We start from the raw sequence: 18,343 nt of genomic DNA on the forward strand, positions 1-18,343 counted from the left end.
TTTGGAATATAATTTCCATAATCTCTCTCTATATATACATTATGTGTGTATGTGTGTGTGTGTGTGTGTGTTTATGGGAACAATATGCTTATTCAATTATATTTCACCCTTTATACCAATATTTTATTTATGAAGCTCGATGTAACTACAAAGCATATAACAAATAATGATAGAATCTATATTCCAAATGTTAAGATGTTAACCATCTTATTATTTATTTATTTCGGCACGTTAAAATATTCAATTCTCTTCCTCTCTCTTTCTCTCTCTCTCTCTCTCTCTCTCTCTCTCTATATATATATATATATATATATATATATATATATATATATATATAATCGAGCCAGAGTTGTCTCGTGTTGCGGAGTTCAAATCGGTCGACTGGTATTAATCGTGACACTCTGCACTGAAGATTCCCGAAAGGATGAAACACTGGTGTCTGTAGGTATTTAATTACATTTAAACATTTGAAATTAAAAATGTTTAAATTAAACGTTATTGCACGCGGTTAATGGTAGCCGAATGGATTAGGTCTCTGTTAATAGAGCCAGAGATGTCTCGTGTTGCGGGGTTCAAATCGTTCGACCGGTATTAATCGTGACACCCTGCACTGAAGATTCCCGAAAGTTGCTCGTTGTAATGCAAACATATAATAAGCTCGATAGGCATATATATCCTAGAGCTATTTTAATATTGAGTAAGATAAAATTATTGTCCAAGACTATCTCAATAAAAACATCGTTTCCGAAACGATCGTACAATTTATTGATTTGTTTGTTCTTCCTTATGAAACCGTTTTTTAATTTTAATTTTTAATCATAAATTATCAATCATCTTACTATCTATCTATCTATCTATCTCTATATATATATATATATATATATATATATATATATATATATATATATAATGATTTTGTTTTAACATCTAATGAACTAATAATTAAATTTATTTTTTTATCATTTTAGTTTCTCTTATATTAATGTTCTTTCTATAATATTCGACACCCTTTTATCTTAATAGGATTTAATATTAATTAATTATTTTATTAAATATATATATGTATAAAGTTTATTATAGACTGTAGTAATAGTAATGTTTTATTTATTTTCGTTATATTTTTATATTTATCTCCCCACGTATTGAGTTTCCAGGTATCGAGAGAGAGAGAGAGAGAGAGAGAGAGAGAGAGAGACAAACAGACAGACAGACAGACAGACAGACAGACAGACAGAAGACAGACAGACGGGCGGATGTGGAGAGGTTCTCTATTTGAGTAGACAGAGTGTGTGCATCGAGCTGGGATTTGAAACTCGGAGGCTAATATAGCATTTAGCAATCTTTTAACTACACCATCTCACGTGAGAAAGAATATGATTTTATATCACTGCTTTTCAAGGGAACGCTACTATTATTACGAAGAGTAGTACTTTACTGTTAATTAAAATGTTACTATTACTAGGCAGCTCAACCCACGAGTTACGATGATGTAGTCATTCACAGATACCAATTTTCTCAGTATAGCTAGACATGGTAAACGTATCCAGCTGATATCCCAAAAATTTCACCGCTTATGCAGCAGTCAACAATTTCTTCCCACCTATATGTGTGTGTGTGTGCGCACGCGCATAATATAATTATCGATGGCACGTGCTTCCTCGTTTTACGGTTCATCAGAGTGGCTGGCCTAGCGAAACGTTTCCATGGCTAAATATATTTTAAACATATATATTACGTCTCTACGTATAAAACTTTACACCAGAAATATTCGTGGTGAAGCATTAAAAAAGCCACACATGCATATATATATATATATATATATATATATATATATATATATATATATATATATATATATATATATATATATAGCAATTTATGAAAATCTATATAAGCAATTAAGCTACTCAAAATTTTCATAAATTTTTACCTACCTCTACTCACGTATTGAGCACTTTTGAAGTAAATATTGAAAACCGAATGCTTGTTCGCGAATGCTGAGTTGTATTAAACATAGTTTGTTGGGGTACATTGAAAAGAAATCAATAAGGTGCTCTATTGTCAGAGTGTGAGATCCAAAAATTCAGTTTTTTTTTTTTTAAACTATGCGTTACATTTTCTCTCTAATATGTAACGGATAGTTTTTGTACATAAATAAATATATATATGTGTGTGTGTGTGTGTGTGTGTGTGTGTGTGTGTGTGTGTGTGTGTGTGTGTGTGTGTGTGTGTGTGTGTGTAAAGAGAGACAGACAGACAGAGGAAGACAGACAGACAGGGACAAAGAGACGGAGGGGAGATAGATAGAAAGATAGATAGTTTTGAACTAATACTTTTATCAAGTTGCGCGTGCTTCAACGAGAAGCGCTTGTTTACTTTTATTCCAACAGAAATGTTCAATAAATTATTTAAGGAGGAACCGATGATGACGTAATATGACGTAACAGATGACGTACGCAGGTTTACTTGAATAACAAACTTGCATGTTTTACTATTGTTTCGGGGCGATTAGAAGTGGTTCTTAGTAGTTACTTGAAAGTTTTATCAGAATAAAACGTAATGTTATCAATGTGTTTGTACACGCACGTTATAGTCAATGGCAATGTTGGCTATTTCTGAACTCCTCTCTTTCGCTTTCGTTCTCGTTCTGTATGTGTCTCTCTATTTGTCTATGAGAGAAAGAGATAGATAGATAGATAGATAGATAGAGAGAGAGAGAGAGAGAGAGAGAGACAACCAAACCATCTGTTTTTATGCTATTTCATATTTTAAAATAAACGGTTAATTTTTAAACAACCTATAAATATGTCTTTCTCATTTTCACCTTATTTTTAATTTTTTTAATTTCTTCCCCCTATTTTTTTTTTTTTTTTTTTTTGAAAAATCAAAATGACATCGTTTGCCCCTGATGAGGATGACGAAATACGTATCGGGTATATATATATATATATATATATATATATATATATATATATATATATATATATATATATGGAATAATTTTTATAAAGATGTCGGGAGGTAAGTTCCTGTTCGTTTTTAGGTGTATATGGAGTAAATTTACTCATTTTTTAATGGGGGCATTAGTGTATAATGGTGTTATATCTAAGCTGTGGATAGTTTTGTTATTTTATTAATCTATTCTATCTTGTTGAGTAAATCTCCGGAATTCTTTCCTATCCCTATGCGCCCATAATATTTAGCATCGGTAGTGCAGCACACAAAATTGCAGGAGCCATATCCAACATCCTAACTCCACTAATGGGAACTATCAGCACCTCCCACATAAAGAACTCTGGAGATTTAATCAACAAGATAAAAAAAACATTAATATAGATAGCAAAACTACACACAGCTTAGATATAACATCACTATACACTAATATCTCCATTATAAAATGTTTCAATTTACTCTATATACATATTAAAAATCAAACATTAACTTACCATTTCCTCACAACATTTTTATAAAAACTTATAACTGACATGACTTATTTTCAATTCAATAACAATTTCTACAAGCAACATTTCGATCTTCCTATGCGTGACCCTTTTAGTGGAGTATTAGCCAGCCTTTTCTTAGAATTCCTAGAATTTGATCCCTTCAAATTTAGATTACCTCTAAACACAGAATATTTTAGATACAGTGATGACATTTTAATTTTTCTTCCTGAAAACACCACATAGATAATATTCAAGACAAATTAGACCCAGTCGAACTCTCCATAAAGTCCGCCAATGAAACAGAAAACAATCACACATTACATTTTCTAGACATACTTATTATAAAATCCAATAATAAACTATCCTTCAAAGCTCACCGCAAAATAACACACAAAAATGAGTACATACATTTCTACTCACACCATAATAATAAAATAAAAACAGGTATAATAATTGGTTTCTTCCTACTTGCATTCAGAATTTGCAGTCCAGAATATCTGGAGGAAGAATTAAAATACCTCACAAATATTTTAAAAACCTTGCAATATTCCACATATTTTATATTAAATGCTAAGAAAAAAGCTACACATATTTTCCAGCATAAATAGGCAAAAATCATATACACCAGACGTTTCTCTCATAAACAGGCATTTTCTTTTACCTACACACACTAATAATACAATAATTTGTAATACACTAAACAAACAAGGAATTCGAATCATACAAACCACATTACAAACTATAAAACAAACATTAAAAACAACAAAACCTCTCCAAAACAAACCAATTTCCAGCGCAGGCATATACACTGTTCCTTGCGAAAATTGACATCATATATACATTGGTGAAACCCAACGTAGATTAGAGAAACGGCTTAATGAACAAAAAAGAGATATAAAAAATAGCGATTATCTGAATGCATTATTGTCATTCATTGCAGCATAATCATACTTTTGACTTCAAAAAAGCAAAAATAGTAAAAATAATTTCAAATAAACCACGACAGAGACTTCTTGACTCAGCAAATTCAAGCACAATGAAATAACGTGGAGGTTTCTAGCATGTATCACCAGTAATAAGTAAACTATTAAAAGAAGAAAATTTTCACAACGCTATACCACCCGACTTTTTTTCGTTTCTGAAATAGAACAAGGTCACACATTTCATTACATCAAAAACATATTTTCAAATATTTTTTCTGCTGTTTTGTTTTATTAATTTTATTCATCTAGAGGAAGTTTCGCAATAAAGGCGAAACGTTGATGAACACATAAGTTGGTTTGTTCCCTTTTTATCTTTCTATTTAGTCAGAATACTATTTTCATTATTCTCATACAATATGTGTGTGTGTGCGTGCGTGTGTGCAACTTTGCCTGTTTGTATGACGCCGTAACGGCTGAACAGATTTTCTTTAAATTTTACAGAACTTTAGTGTATAAGTCTGGGAGTGACTTTAGTGAAGTTTTTTCTTAGAATACCCCCGACAATTACCGATAATCTATAATCGACAATCGAAACCGTTATTTTATCTCATCTATCATCGGTAAAGCCATTTTTTCCATGTCGTCGCTTAGCAAGAATGATAGAACAACGGTCCGAGAAAATTCTACCGTGAGTAAGTTGGTAGCGTTTTTTTTTTGTTTTTTTTTACTCGTTTGGTTGTATTTTTTAAATTTTTTAAAATTTTATTTTATTTTAATTATATATATATATATATATATATATATATATATATATATATATATATATATATATATATATATATATATATATATATTGCATGACGTGGTCTGTAGGTTCAAACTCCGCAAGTAGATAATTTCGTAATTTTTTTCATTAACTGGAAAGAATTTTATAAGACTTGAAAATTTACGTGTTTCTTTTGGGGGGTGGGCATGGTGTGGTGTGTAGGTTCAAACCCCCCACGTAAATTTCTTAATGTTTCTTTTTTTCATTAACTGAAAATAAGTTTATATAAAATAATTTCATAAAAGAACAGTAGGTTCTCTAGAGTGTAATGTAGAAAAACATATACTTTGAACAAAGTTACTGAATGGGGGCATGTGAAACTTTGTTAAGTTTTGAGACATTATGTTGAACAAAGATAGCGGCGTAGTTCAGATCAGTAATTGGCAGTAACCAAGATGGCGGCCAAGAATCCGTTCCGTTCCGTGACGTAGTTAACGGTGAACTGATTGAATCCAACATTTGACAATGTTTATAGTAACTTTGAAAGGTTTTCATTGGTTGTTTAGCACAGCCGGTCGTTATAGAAATGATTGGCGAATTTATTGGTCTCATACCCTCATTAGTCCTCTGATGGCGAAGGTCTCCTAGCAGCTTCGGCTGCAGGGAGACAGGGTAGTAGTACTCGTCAAGGATTCGTCACTTGACACTCAGCCCAACAGGTGAGGGGTCGGGAACCGGCCCAGCAACTGTCGGACTGAGGTACGCCGCCTGGGTAATACCTAAGATGTCCACCCTCCCAGGCCTTGCCACTGGGCTTTCTGGTGGAGTAAGTTCATTGCTTACTGCCTGGGTCGCCCCTACCGGGGAATGCCGACGAGATTACTCAGGCAATTTTTACAATTGCAGGAGTTCCCCTCCTTTAGGGGAGCCTGCTAGATCCCCACTTTCCGGCCTTGTGCCACATTTTGCCGAGTTGGGCGGCAAATAAATAACTACCCCCATTAGTACTCTGATGGGGAAGATCTCCTAGCGGCTTCGGCTGCAGGGAGACAGGGTAGAAGTAATCGTCAAGGATTCGTCACTTGACACTCAGCCCGACAGGTGAGGGGCAAGGAACCGGCCAAGCACCTGTCGGACTAAGGTACACCACCTGGGTAATGTCTAGGAGGTCCACCCTCCCAGGCCTTGGCTCTGGGCTTTCCGGTGGAGTAAGTTTATAGCTTACTGTCTGAGGCGCCCCGACCGGGTTACTCAGGCAATTTCTACAATTGCAGGAGTGCTCCTCCTTTAGGGGAGCCTGCTGGATCCCCACCTTCCGGCCTTGTTCCACATATTGCTGTGGTGGGCAGCAATTAAATCTCTACCCCCATTAGTCCTCTGATGAGGAAGGTCTCCTAGCGGCTTAGGCTGCAGGGAGGCAGGGTAGAAGTACTCGTCAAGGATCTGTTCTTGAAACTCAGCCCGACAGGTGAGGGGCCGGGAACCGGCCTGCACCTGTCTGACTGAGGTACGCCGCCTTGTCTGACTGAAGTACGCTTGCCACTGGGCTTTCCGGTGGAGTAAGTTTATAGCTTTCTGTCTGAGGCGCCCCGACCGGGGAATGCCGACGGGGTTACTTAGGCAATTTTTACAATTGCAGGAGTGCCCCTCCTTTAGGGGAGCCTGATGGATCCCCACTTTCCGGCCTTGTGCCACATATTGCTGTGGTGGGCAGCAATTAAATCTTTACCCCCATTAGTTAGTCTGATGGGGATGTGTCTCCTAGCGGCTTAGGCTGCAGGGAGACAGGGTAGAAGTACTCGTCAAGGATCTGTTCTTGACACTCAGCCCGACAGGTGAGGGGCCGGCCCAGCACCTGTCGGACTGAGGTACACCGCCTGGTTACTACCTAGGAGGTCCACCCTCCCAGGCCTTGCCACCGGGCTTTCCGGAGAGGCAAGTTAATTGCTTGTCGCCTGAGTCGCCCCTACCGGGGAATGCCAACTGAGGTGCCCCCCCTGGCAATTTTTGTTGAGGCGAGAGTGTCCCTTCTTTAGGGGAGCTCACCTACCTCCACCTTCAAGCCTTGTGCCACATTTTGCTGTGGTGGGCAGCAAATAAATAACTACCCCCAGTAGGAGTCAAAAATATTTTACACACACCCTTTTTTGATATAATGGAAAAATCCTTTCGGATTCAATTTTGGTTTGACTTGAGAAAAGGAAAGAAAAATAATTAAATAAATAAAAATAAAAATAAACCAAAAAATGAACAAATAAAAATAAATCAATAAGATAATTGTTTGTTTTGTTTGTTAGTTTTTTTTCTGGTTTTGGGGAAATTTGTCTTTATTCTCATTGGTCGAAAAGAATTATTAATATATTGATATAATGTGTGCAAATAAGAAGCCATTTTTTTAATCATATTGAGTTTTTTTTTTTTTTTTGATACATATAAAAATAAACACTTTTCAAATATACATAAACATACAAATAGAATACTTTTCAAATACATACAAACATATGCAGAAAATTTCACAAATATACATTTTTTAAAAAATGTTTGGCAAAAAAAGATACAAAAAAGAATTATTTGACAAATAGGAAATTTACGAAGAAAATGTTTTAACAAGTGACCTTTTTTTCTTTTTTTCTTTTTTTAACAAAAACTGGAAACATTATGCTAGGTATTAGTTGGTTAATTTGGTTAGTAAGGTAGAAATGGTCGCAGTTTAACGTCGTGCCCGAGACAATAACTCCAGCAATATCATGTAATCGCCTTCCGGGCTATTACACGGATTTCGATAACAATAAAAATATGGGAGTGTGAAATATTCGTTGATCATCAATCCCAAACAACGTCGGATCCTCCTACTAGTATATCTATAATTTTTAGAATATGAGAGAATATATAACTATTTCCACAGCTAGACAACGCCGCAGCTCACAAGAGCCAACAAACCGGAAGTCCAAAACTTGAGCTTCGCCCTCATTTGAGCTCATCAGTTAGATACATCCGAACTCAGGATTTGAAACTCGAGTCTCTTGCATGCGAGGCAAGCACTCTACGAACTGAGCAAACGCGCCGTACACAAGAAAGTCTTATTAACTATCACATATCAAGTAAACCGCAACGAAATCTGACAGTAGAATAAACCTTTCGTCTCGAACAAAGGATATGATCATCGCGACCAGCTATAACCCAAATCGATGTCTCACTAGTAGGAATTTATACTCGCTAAGGATGTTATCATGACAAGCTCACCTAACGAGCAATAAGCAATATAATTTATAGAATGTGAGAGAATGAATAATTATTTTCACAGCCAGACAACGTCGCGGTTCAGAAGAGTCATGAAAGTCAATAAACCGGAAGTCCAAGACTCGAGTTTCGTACTCATTTTGGCTCATCATTTAGACACATCCGAACTAAGGATTCGAAACCCGAGCCTCTTGCGTGCGAGGCAAGCACTCTACCATATATATATATATATATATATATATATATATATATATATATATATATATATATATATATATATATAATTAAATATGATAACAAACTATGGACCAGAAAGAACAGAAACCTCAACTTCGACTTCATAATGGGGCCCCGGATAATGCACAAGTAACCGACCTTGTAGGCCTTTATATACTAAATGAACTATATAAAAATATTCCAGGACTAAGAGGAGGATTATGCCGGGATGATGCATTATTCTACTTGAACTCAACAAATAGGTTATTTGAAAAACAAACAAAAAATTAAACAATTCTTCAGTAAAGTGAACCTAGATATAACAATAGACCCAAACCATAAATGTGTGAACTTCTTAGACATAACCCTGAATCTAGACAACAACTCCTATGAACCCTACCATAAACCCAACCAAACGCTATTCTACATAGATCACAAGTCCAACCATCTGAATAGTATGAAAAAAGCACTTATATTTAGCATCTCAAAAAGAATATGCAAAATATCACAAAATGAAGAATATTCAATTAAAACAAGGAATATTACAACCAAGCCTTAGCAAGATCAAGATATAAAGAACAAATTAAATTTGTTAAGGAAACTCAAAACAATAATATAGGTACAGAAAGAACAATAAACAATGCAAATGTAATATCTTACAACATGTCGATGAGGAAATATAAAAAAGGAAAAAAGAGCCAAAACAAATGAAAAATAAAACATACAATAAACACGAAAAAGAAAAATGAAAAGATAGTCCATAATAAAACTGAAAGAGAAGTTAAAAATAAAAATAGAAGGAATAGCCGGACGTGGTTCAATCCACCGTTCAGGCGCCATATAAAAAATAACATCCCAAGGGAATTTTACCAAATTATAGAAAAAGAATTCCCGCAAGATAGTAAACTAAGTAAGATAATTCATAAAAACACTGTTAAGCTATCCTACTCAACGTCTGCTAACTTAACAAATACCATAATTGGCTCAAATAACACAAAATTAAACAAATTTTTGAAAAATAGGGATAGGACAGAAAATGAATCTAACAACGTAAAAGAATGTAACTGCCGGGACCCTACTGAATGTCCAATGGGGGAGGGGGACTTCAAACGTAATATACAAATGCGAAGTTATAACAAATAATGAAACTAAAGTATATCTGGGGAGAACCGTCGAGAACATCACCAACTTGAGGTGTATCAATATTTCTTTCTTTCTCTTTGGGTAGACCATAAGTGGGTCTCTGATTTTGCTTCTTTTTTTTTTTGCCAGAACGTTGTGGTCATGTGGTTTGAGGAGGCTCAATATCAAATGTTCCGTAGACTGTTTCAATAGCTACTACGTCTTGCGACAAATCATTTAGATCCTCAGTTATACGTTTCCGTATCTGGTTCACATGTCATTTTGTGTTTGAATTATGCTACTTTTAACTTACTTTTAACTTTTTCGATCCTCTGTGTATTTGGTACATCTCGCAAGATTTTGTAAACTCTGAAGTAGTAAATTGGGTAGCATTGTCACTAATAAGGCAATCAGCCACACCAGAAAAGCGAACAGTTCATGTATGAAATTAATGGTTACCTCTGTTGTAGTTTTCCTGCACCCCTGGCCATTTGGAGAAACTAATCACCACTATCAAATAGCAAAAATTATCTAGAGGGCCCACAAACTCTATATGTATCCTGGACTTGGATTTGGACCAGGGTTTGTGAATAATGCCAAAGCACACTCTTTACATGTTTTAATCGTATTGATGACGTCTGGTTCATGGACGGCCAGTAAAGAAAACTGCGCACCAGGCATTTCATTCTGCTAATCTCCTGATAGCCCATGTGGAAATCTTTAAGTATTCTCTTTTAAAGGGTAATGACTTTTTCACTATAAAACAGGGCATTGTCGCAGACTGAGTAGATGTCAGAAGTACAATCTCCTTGATTTTTGCTTTGTAGTTTTTTATAAAGTTATCATTCATTGCTTCTGTGTTTATTTCTTAAAGAGTCACCTGTAGTTCTCGGATTGTGTTCTATATCATCTTTTTAATTTAACTATTTATGCGCAGTGTGGAGATTACCAAGTTCCCCTTTTGAATCGCAATTAACCGAGACAATCTGTTCGGATGCACAATTTATTTTGAAGATAGGAATTCTAATTTGAATTAGTTCAATAGAATGGTCCCCCATTTTAATAAACAGTTGGCGGTAAAGGTGGGTAGTTCGTTTTTAGATCCAAAAATGGTTAAAAGGGGGTTTGTGGTCCGTTTAAAGTGTAAAGTGCCTACTATGCAAGTAAGGGTGAAATTGTGAGACTGCATAAATAATGCCGGGACCTTCTTTCTTTATCTGTGAGTAATGTTTTTCGATCGAAAGCTGTGTTCTGGATGTATAGGTGATTTTTTTTTTTTTTTTGCTTTGTTTTGTTTGTTTTGGGGTTTGTTTGTTTTTTTGTTCGAACCATTTGTCATCTTATGTAGCACACATGCGCCTACACCGTAATAGCTCGTCAATAAATTAATTTTTCCGGGTGGTTAAAAAGTGTTAATAAGAGATTTGACGTTAATTTTCTCAAACGCTAACTGGCACTCAGTTGTCCATTCCTAACGTTTATCTTTTGTCAAAAACTGATTTAGTGGTTCACGCAGTTCGTGCAGTTTGGGGATGAAGCTCTGATAATAATTAGCGACAGTTAAAAAACTTTGCAGTTGAGTAGTATTTTCGGGCGCCGGCATGACCTTTATAGCAGCGGCTCTATCGGGATCTGGACGTCTGCCATTCTTATCTATTATATGTCCCAAATATATGTTTTTTTGTAAGAAGAATTCGTATTTGCTTTCTTTAATTTTGAAACCAAACTCTTGTATTCTTCTGAATATTTCGTAGATATGGTCTTTATCTTGCTACATGTTCTTGCTGGCTATAATAATGTCGTCAAGATATGCGATGGCAAAGTCAAGGTCGCCTAGCATAGGGTCCATAACTGGTCACATTTCTACTTTTCCATCCTCTTCTAGTTGTTTCCGTCTTGTTTATCGCTTTCACTTCTTTTTTAAGTTTGTTGATCTGGGTTTTCAGCCTCAATTCCCATCCAGGTTTTGTTTTCTTTTTCCGTCTTGTTTTATACTTTAAACTTCATACTTACTGTTTTCGCGCCTGCATAAATTAAATTGTTTAGGTCTGTAATGGTATTTGTTTGGATGTATGGGAGGAGTTTGTTCACCTTCTCTGTTTCAGCTTTTAGTTTCTTCCACTCTTGCTTTGATGTGGTTGGTTCTTATCGAGTTATCTTGTGATGCGCTTATTTGGGATTCAGTTTCTCGGCTTATGTGTCCTTTTCGCATCCATGTACAAGTGTTTTTGTTTTTATTTTTTGTCATCCTTATGAATCTTCCATGTAGTTGTTTCTCTTCCCATTTTTCTTTTCTCGTCTTATCCTTTACCTCTTTGTTTTCTGTTTTGTCGATTTTTTTCAGTGTCTCTCGCTGCTATGATTATCCTTTCCGTGTTTTGCGTTATGTATTTTTCTCATTCTTTTTTTTTTTTTTGTATCATGCACAAAGTTTTCTATACAAACTAGTCCTCTTCCGCCTTCTTTCCTTTTCACATAATCGGTCAACACCGTCTTTTGGGTATAGTGCATTGTGAATGGTCATAAGTTTCCTAGCCTTCTTATTAAGCTGTCTAAGTTCTTCTTTGATCCACCCTATGAACGATCCTGAGTATCTTATTAGTGATACTGCCCATGTATTTATACCTTTTATTAGGTTTCTGCTATATAATTTAGTTTCTATAAGTTTTCTCGTTCTCCTGAGGCGTTCCTTTCCAATTCTCTCTTTCATTGTTGTGGTGCCTGCTTCCAGAACTCCCGAGTATTTGTAGGCACTTGTTCCCCTCATCTCCGTTTGGTTGAGTACTTCCATGCTTTCTGTTGTCTCAAGTTTCCCCTTTTTTATAACTAGTAGTGCGCACTTTTCCATACCAAACTCCATTTGGAGACCCTGGCTGAAGATCCTGGTACTGTTTATTAGTATCTCTAGTTCCTTTTCGGTCCTTGTAAAAAGTTTCAGGTCGTCCATGTACATTAGGTGGTTCCTTTTTTTGTCTCTGTATTAGAGAACATGTATCCAGCTTGGCACTTTCTCACTATGTTGTTCAGGTACATCATGACTATGATGAACAGCAATGGTGATAGTGAATCTCTCTGGAAGATGATTCTTTGTATGTTAATTTATGCTATGTGTTGTCCATTAGCTGTCAATTCCAGTCTCCATGTTCGCATTGCATTTTTTATCACGTCAATGATCCTGCTTGGTATTTTATACATTTTTAAGCATTTTATTATCCATGTTTGCGGTATTCTGTTGTACGCCTTTTTATAGTTAATCCATGCTATGGCTAAATTTTTTCTCCTTCTTTTTACCTCCTTTAGGATCTTTTGGTCTATGTATAGCAGATCATGTGTTCCTCTCTTTCCTTTCTGGCATCCTTTCTAGCATCCTTTCTGTTCCTCGAGGAGCTACGATTATTCAGGGAGTGGTAGATTTGTTCCCTCAGTTGTGCTGTTAGTATTTTCCACATAGTCGGTAAGCACGTGATATATCTATAATTTCTGGGTGCGGCTCTTTTCTCTGTGTCCTTCTGTATCAGTGTGGTTTTGTCTTTTATCATCCAATCTGGCGTGTTTGTTTCCTGTATACATCTTCCCTTGTTTTGGGCTAGTCTTTCGTGTAGTGTTGTAAATTTTTTGAACCAGTATGCATGTATCCTGTCGTGTCCTGGTGCTCTCCAATTTGCCATTTTTCCTTTTCTTTAGGGTTTCCTTGCTGATTTCGTTCACTGTTCCTTCGATTTGTTTGTGGCTCTTCTTTCATGTCTTTCGGCCATTCGACATTTCTTTTGTGCCATTTTTCCCATATCTTACTCCTATAGAGTTTTGTTTCTGTCGGGTGTAGTCGTTCTGTTTTGGTTTTCATTGTTTTCAAATGTCCAGTTTTGCTTGCACTGTTTAGATTTGTATCTGTATCGTCTCTTTGCTGTTATGTTTTGGTTCAGATCTCCGTGTTTCTTGTTTAGTCTCTCCCTGCTGGTCACATTTTCAATTTTCAATTTTATCCACGTCGTTTTCTTCCTGTTATCGTTTTGGCTTCTTTTTTATGTTTGTGGATTTGGGTTTCTAACCTCATTTCCCATCCAGGTTTTGTCGATTCATTATTCCCTGGCTGTTTTCCTGTTTTGAACTTCAAGTGATTGTGTCTGTTGTGATGTGTGGGAGGAGCTTGTTAACTTTCTCTGTTTCTATTTTTAATTACTTCTGCTCTTCGTTTCTTAATAATGGAAGCTTTGTTTTTTCCTTGTTCATAAACTGTATTATTGTTTTCTATTTCTTCTGCTTAATCCTCTGTTATCTCGGTTCCATTGTCCTCGATTTCCTCATTTGTAGAGTTTTATATTTGTAGGTCCACCGCTTATGCTGTTTCTACTTGTTGGGTTTCTACACATGTGATTCCAGTGGGGGATGCTTCATGCTCGATTTCATTATTTATTTTTCGCTGTATTTCCGTTAGTTTCAGTTTTGAGAGCCAGTTTCTCTTGAGTATCAGTGTTGCTTGGTCCGCTATCAATTGTTCTGGCATATGGTAGTCATATTTATATTTGGGATGGCTTCTATAATAACATGTCATTACGAGTCCATCTTCCCTCGTTGTCCATTTTTTATTTCGGATTTTTCTTGACTGTGTGTGTGTTTTTTTTTTGTCTTGTTTTGTTTTGTTTTTTGGTTTTTTGTTTTTTTGTATCATATTGATCCCTGGAATTAGAGATTATACTTACCTGTTCATCGTCCGTGTTATTTGTGTTTCTGAAATTAGAAAGTGGGCCAACATTCGCAGGATGATGCTTGGGTCCACCATGCTGGCCACCGAGGGAGAACCTGCCGATCATGACACACAAATCTTTCTTCTGGGTGCCACAGTATGTGTTATTTGTATTAGATATTTTTATATTGTGATGTTTGTGGTAACACCAGGCCCAGAATTGTTTCACCTGTGGTTCTGGCGCAGGGATAGAGTATACCCTTCATGTATATAGGAAGTATCGTGCACTATCACACATACATAAAGGACATGAAAATACATAGAACACACACAGACCAAAAAAAAACTAAGTATTTTACTTAGTATAAGTCGAAATAAGTATGCTGTGACAATGGATTTGAAGATAGGTTTCCCTTACAGCGTTGAATTTTGTCGCAGGTAGTAACGAGTGTGGATTGTTTTTTTTATTTCAATGTTTCCCCTCTTCTTCCCCTCCCTTTCTCTATTTCTATTGGGGAGTTTCATCTGATGTTGTCATTTAAACAAAACAGATTAATTTAAGTTGCCTGAAATAAATAATTTGGCTAATGTGTCTATATCACCGCAAACAAAAGAGAATAAAAAGAGAAGAAATAAATAACGGCTCGCATTTTTACTTACAATACAAGTTCATTTGCTAAGGTTCTCTTCGCCTTCTATTATTAAGAACAAATTATCCATCCTATCACGGACAAGTTTTGATATTTTGCAGCCATTAGCATGAGAGGTAAATGTACACTCTTGTCATGACTGGTGTCTAATATACTGATATTTGGCACAAAGTGGGGGGACAGCTATCCAGGGAGTGGGGGGTATTCACACACGTTGTCGTGTGGGTTCGAATTCCTGATAGTGTTTACATTTACGCTTAGATATTTGACAGGAAACCTTTCTAGTTTCCATTATATGGAGGAGATAATGCCTGGCTTTTATTATTATTATTATTATTATTATTATTATTATTATTATTATTATTATTATTATTATTATTATCTTTCCGCTTCGTCTCTCTTGTCCCGAAAGCATTTTTTCTCAGGCGAATTAATTTATTATAATTATATTCGTTTCTTATTTAAAAGATAAATCAATTTTATATATTAACCAGGATATTTATCTATTAATACAAATAAATTCAAAAGCTTGAGTCTACTGTTTGAAAGAATATTTTATTTAAAATTTTGATTCCAAGTGTTTCAGGTGTAGAAATTAGGGAAGCCAGCTCAATGTTTCCTGGAAATGTGACATAAGCACGAAATGGTGAATATTCCCTGGTTACTTCAGGCCGGGACAGTTAGTATTGTCATAAAATATGCGTGAATTCTTTCTTTAATAAAATTATGATAATACTGATTTTGTTAGTAATGTTTTTCCTTCGTTATTTAAATTGTTTTTTAGAATTTTTTACTTTTTTATTTTAAAATAGTCATCGCATGATGGTTGGCAATGTCCACTGTGAAAATGGTACTATGCATCCATCAAGAATCGAACATTGCTGACCTGTTGTTACCGAAACCACTTCCACATCTAACGATAGCGTTACAGGTAAAACCGTTAAATAACATATATGGTATGAGATTTATTTGTTACTGACTGCCTTGGTCTTCTTAAATTGATGTTTATTACTTGAAATCATTAAAACGAAACTAATCAATATAAAAACGAAGACAAAGAAGGGAAAATGGACCGATAAAAAACAAAACTAATCGATAATAAAGAAAAGAAAATTAATCCATAAAAACAAAACTTATCAACAGGAAAAAAAAACTAATAAATAAGAAAAAGATAAGAATAAAATATAAAAATGAAAGACAAAACTAATCGATCAAAGAAAGCAAAACTAATCGATAGAAAGGCCAAACTAATCGATAAGAAATGGAGGATAAAACTATACGATAAAAAAGCATAACTAATCGATAAGCAAAAGAGGGCAAAACTAATTTAGCAAATTAAAATTTAATTTGTATACGAGATTATCCTTCTCTTTCGTTTAATTATCAGTTATTTTTTATGATTAAGCACCCCCTTCCTTGCTTATAAAATTGAAGTATTAATGCTATAATTCTATACATGTGTTAACTTTTATGAGGTAGATTTACTCTCAATGAGTTTTAACACGAGTTATTACAAATGTACGCCCACCAGCAACAGCAGGTGGTATTCCCTGGAAACTGAGAGGCAAACAAATCCCTCAAGATTTCCAAAATTTTCGTTTATTTAATTAATCGTTGCAAATTAGTTCGCATAATCGCAACCGCTTTTTAACATCAACTTATCGCTAACAACTACCAGTAGTTTTCCTTGGAATTTTAGTGGTAATACACCACATTGGGATTTCAGTACTCTTCGTAACATCCAGTAGAAGTATTACAAGGTTTTGTTATATACCTGCTCTGGTAGTTTCAGTTCTCTTGGATTAGTGCAATATCTTTCATCATTTTATACATTTCTTTTTCAATTTACCTGAGACTGGTCTGTGTTATCTCGTTCTGCGAGCTAATTTCAGCACTTAAGGTTTTTTTGTTAATATTTCAGTTTTTCGTTAATGTCGTGTTCTGTATGGTTCAATCGTCCGTTTTTCCAATTTCCTTTAGAATCCTTTCTATTCATAATGTAGTAGTTAATGGTTATTAAGGAAATGTTGGATCTCTTCGCTAGGTTATGTTTTAACATTTTTCCACGTGCTTATTAAGCTGGTTCTTGGTTTGCAGTTTCTTTGAATCCTTTTGAACAAATGCGGTTATCTCGTTCAATCCAATCTTGTATGGTACTATCGCTTCCCCTGGAAGAGTTACTTAGTTGAGAAACTTTCTGGGAACGCAACCAGCTACCCGGAGGAATAAACGATATCCACAGATAAGCACACGGAAACATCAACATAAACGTGTCGAGATGTCGATGGCTATTATTTTTGGTTACGTCGTGGACTATCTTTAAGAGTCAATCTTTCGTCTAAAGGCAACATTTATAACACTATCAATCGGTCACTGGCGTGTGATCCGCGTCACGTGTCACATTAAATGTCTTAGAAACGATCCCATGAAGATATGAAGATGGGCCAGTCATGAAGGCCTGTGTATCAAGAAGAAAATTATACTTGAGATGTTGTATGTGGCTGTGTGGCTCCTTCTTCTCCCAGGAAACGTCTTGGCCTTTGGTGGCATTCGGGGTGGAGTCTTCCTTTTCCTCGTCCTCCGGATCGCTTCGTGGTTTAATGGAGACATTTATGGCAGACACGAAAAAAACACACAACACGACATAATCGTAATATTTGAGAAATACAATTAACTATTTGTTCTACAAAAATGTATACAATATATATTACAATAACAATTTACACTTGATAATTTTCAAAATTAAACTAACTAACCTAACTAATGATGAGAGGAGGGGGGCTCACCTCATGCTGTCCGGACGAAAAAGAGGCCGATCAAGGAAAGGGAATTCTGGGGTTGCACTTCTGTGTATCTCTACGCTTATGGCCAAATCACCACCCGGCCATGCTGAAGAGTGTGTTAGAAGCCATAGCACTGAGATACAGTGCCACACTTGTACGTCCGTTTTTTTTTTTTGTTGTTTTTTTTTTCTTTTTCGGATGCATCACACGAGGTGTTGCGCAAATATTTCATATAGTGTCGTGAATTTCTTAAACAGAATTCAGGTATGCCACCGAGCTTAATTGGTTCTCCAGCTTGCCATTTTTTTAAATTCATTTTGAGGACTTCTTCATTAATTTTTGTTTATATTCTTTCTTTATTTCATATAGGTCTGTTTAGATTTTTCTGTCATTTGGCATTGCTATTATGGTCTTGCCGTCTTCCTCATATATTGCCCCAAAAGTGCTTCGCTTTTGAATAGTCTGATTGCTATATTTATGTCCTTCTCCTACACTTTTATAGAAGTGGCTTCACTG

This window comes from Euprymna scolopes, chromosome 32 (genome assembly GCF_053919585.1).
Source record: "Euprymna scolopes isolate OS-2025 chromosome 32, ASM5391958v1, whole genome shotgun sequence".
Classification (NCBI taxonomy): Eukaryota; Metazoa; Mollusca; class Cephalopoda; order Sepiida; family Sepiolidae; genus Euprymna; species Euprymna scolopes.